The sequence below is a fragment of the Sapajus apella genome, unplaced genomic scaffold, assembly GCF_009761245.1.
Source record: "Sapajus apella isolate SASKATOON/1434 unplaced genomic scaffold, GSC_monkey_1.0 scaffold18, whole genome shotgun sequence".
Taxonomy (NCBI): Eukaryota; Metazoa; Chordata; class Mammalia; order Primates; family Cebidae; genus Sapajus; species Sapajus apella.
In genome coordinates, this window is record NW_022436958.1 from 18648737 (window position 1) to 18652669 (window position 3933).

Here is a 3933-nt window from a genome sequence, read left to right on the forward strand (position 1 = left end):
TAAGTGGCTGAATCTATTTAAAATCCTGCCAGAAATATGACAGTTCTAGATGTTTGCATTCTTGGCATTCACTGGAAACTACTAGTCTTTTAAGACTAGTCTTTCAAGCATTTCCTGAGGCCTAATGAGGTTGCACATATTTTCACATACATTTTGGATAATTTTATAAATATATTTTATTCAAATGCATTTACTGCAAGTCTGTGACTTTCCTTTTTGCCTTTTTGTTATCATTTGATGAGTAGAGATTAATTTTTGTTTTCCTTTTATGGTTGACGTTACGCTTATTTTTTAAATGTTGCTATTTCAAGGCCATGAGTGTATTTTGTTGTACTAGGCTTTCTTCTAGCTACCTTTCAAATATTCAATTGGAATTAATTTTTAGGCATGATTTGAGGTAATGGACACAGGTTTTTTTTTTTTATGGATATTTAATTGACTGAACACACCCCAATCTTTTGTAAAGAATGTTCTTTCCTCATTGAATTACAGAGTTTTTGGTTTTTATCATAAATCAAGTTTATTGATATGTGTGGATCTATTTACACTCTCTCTTCTGTTCTGATAATTTATTTTTCTAAACTTATGCCAAAATCATTCTACCTTAATTAAAAAATATTTTAAAAATCTGTATATCCAGTATGGAAATTCTTCCCCATTATTATCTCTCTAAAATAATTTAGGTTTCTTGTTTTCTTAATCAGTTTTACCATAAATGTTTTTCTTTCATGAGTGTTTTTAAGGAGGTTTGTTCCTGATTTACCCATCCTTTTTATGTTTTTCAAATTTTTCTATTTTTTTCCAACTTTTATTTTAGGTTCAGGGTGTACATGTGGAGGTTTGTTACATGGTAAATTTTGTATAACTAGGTTTGGTGTACAGATTATTTTGTCACCTTGGTAATGAGCATAGTACCCAATTGGTAGTTTTTAGATCTTCACCCTCCTACCATCCTCCACCTTCAAGTAGGCCCTGATGTCTATTGCTCCCTTCCTATGTCCATGTGTACTCAATGTTTAGCTCCCACTTATAAGAGAGAACATGTGGTATTTGCTTTTCGGTTCTTGCATTAATTTGCTTAGAATAATGGCCTCCAGTTCCATTTTTGATGTTGCGAGAGAGATGATTTTGCTCTTTTTTATGGTGTATATATACCACATTTGCTTTATCCAGTTCACAACTGATGGGGCTCTAGGTTGATTCTGTGTCTTGGCTATTGTGAGTAGTGCTGTGATGAACATACACATTCATGTGTCTTAGGAGGACATTATCCTAAGCAAATTAATGGTAAAATAATTTATATTTTGGGAGGTATATGCTCAATAATAGGATTGCTTGATTGGTTGCTAGCTCTACTTTAAGTTCTTTGAGAAACTGCCCCACTGCTTTCCACAGGGACTGAGCTAACATACATTTTGACTAGCAGCACAGATGTGTCCCTTTTTCTCTGTAACCTTGCCAGCATCTGTTATTTTATTAATCATTCTGACTGGTGTGGTGTCGTTTTTATTTACATTTCTTCAATGATGAGTGATGTTGAGCATTTTTCATATGATTGTTGGCCACATGTATGTCTTCCTTTGAAGCGACACTTCATGTTCTTTGCCCATTTTTTTTTTTTTTTTTTTTTGCGACAGAGTCTTACTCTGTCACCAGGCTGTAATGCGGTGGTGCGGTCTCGGTTCTCTGCAACTTTCAACTCCCTTGTTCAAGTGATTCTCCTGCCTCAGCCTCCCGAGTAACAGGGATTACAGGCACGTGCCACCACACCCAGCTAATTTTTGTATTTTTAGTAGAGACCAGCTTTCACCATGTTACCCAGGATGGTCTCGATCTCCTGACCTCATGATTTGGCCACCTCAGCCTCCCAAAGTGATGGGATTATAGGCGTGAGCCACTGTGCCCAGTCCCTTTGCCCATTTTTTTAATGGGAATTTTTAGTTTTTGCTTGCTATTTTAAGTTTCTTATAAATGCTGAATATTTGACCTTTGTTGGATGCATAGGTTACAAATATTTTCTCTCATTCTGTAGGTGAGTGGTCCCCAACATTTTTGGCACCAGGGACTGCTTTCATGGAAGACCATTTTTCCATGGATTGTAGTGGGGATGGTTTGAGAATAAAATCGTTCCACCTGAGATCATCAGGAATTAGATTCTCTTATGGAGCACACAACTTAGATACCACACATGTGCAGTTCACAATAGGGTCCGAGCTCCTATGAGAATCTAATGCCACCACTGATCTTGAGGCAAAGCTCAGGCAGTAATGCTCACTTGCTGTCAAAGGTCAGATGGATGTAGGTATACAGCTTTTGTTCTGGGCTATCTAACCTGTTCCATTGGTCTATGTGTCTGTTTTGTAGCAATATCATTCTGTTTTGGTTACTATAGCCTTATAGTATAGTTTGATATTGGGTATTGTGATGACTATAACTTTGTTCTTTTTACTTAGGAATTCTTTAGCTATTTGGGTACTTTGGGTTCCACATAAATTTTAGGATAGTTTTTTCTAGTTTTCTGAGAAATGTATTTGGTAGTTTGATAAGATCACTTTGGGGACTGTTGCAACTTTAACAATATTGATTCTTCTTATTCATAAGCATGGAATGTTTTTCTATTTGATGGGGTTGTCTCTGATTGCTTTCCACACTGTTTTGTAATTATTCTTGTAGAGATCTTTCACCTCCCTCTTTAGCTGTATTCTTAGCTATTTTGTTATTTTTGTGGTTCTTATGAATAGGTTGCATTCTTGACTTGGCTCTTAGCTTGGATCTTATTGGCAAATAGAAATGCTACTAATTTTTGTGCATTGATTTTGTACCTTGAAACTTCACTAAAGTTATTTATCATATCTATGCTTTGGGCAGAGAGTATGGCGTTTTCTAGGCATGAAATCATATCATCTTCAAAGAGAGATAGCTTGACTTCCTCTCTTTTTATTTGGATGCCTTTTATTTCTTTCTCTTGTCTGATTGCTCTGGCTGAGATTTCCAATACTGTGTTAAATAGGAGTGAGTGGAATAGGCTACCTAGTTTTGTTCTGGTTCTCAAGGTTAATGCTTTCAGCTTTTGCCTCTTCTATATAGTGTTTACTGTGAATTTATTATAGATGGCTCCTATTACTTTGAGGTATATTCCTTCAATGCCTAGTTTGTTGAGGGTTTTTAACATGAAGGAATGTTGATTTCTATCAAAGCCTTTTCTGCTTCTGTTGAGATATTGTGTGGTTTTTGCTTTTAGTTTTGTTTATGTAATAAATCACATTTATCGAATTGCACATGTTGAACCCAAATGATGTTTCCATCCCAGAAATAAAGCCTTATGGTGGGTTAGCTTTTTGGTGTGCAACTGAATTCCATTTGCTAGTATTTTGTTGAGGATTTTTGCATACATCAGGAATATTGCTTGAGGTATTCTTTGCTAGTTGTGTCTCTGCCAGGTTTTGGGATCGTGATGAAGCTGGCCTCATAAAATGAGTTAAGAAAGAGTCCCGCCTCTTCAATTTTTTGGAATATTTTCAATAAGATTGGTCTCACCTGTCTTTTGCATATCTAGTAGAATTTGAACCAGCTATGAATCTATCTGGTCTAGTGTTTTCTTGGTTGGTAAATTTTTTTCTTTTTTTAATTGCTGATGCAATTTGGATACTTATTGTTTTTCATGTTTTCAGTGTTTTTCTACTTCAAAAAAGGGAGGTTGTATGTTTCTAGGAGTTTATCCACTTCTTTTAGGCTTATTCTTTGTGTGCATAGAAATATTTGTAATAGTATCTAAAGGATTTTTGTATTTCTGTGGGGGTAGTGATAATGTCATCTTTGTCATTTCTGATTGTATTTATTTGGATCTTCTCTCTCTTTTTCTTCATTAGTCTAGCCAGTGGTCTGTCAATCTTAAAAAAAAAAAAAAAAAAAAAAAAAAAAAAAAAAAAAAAA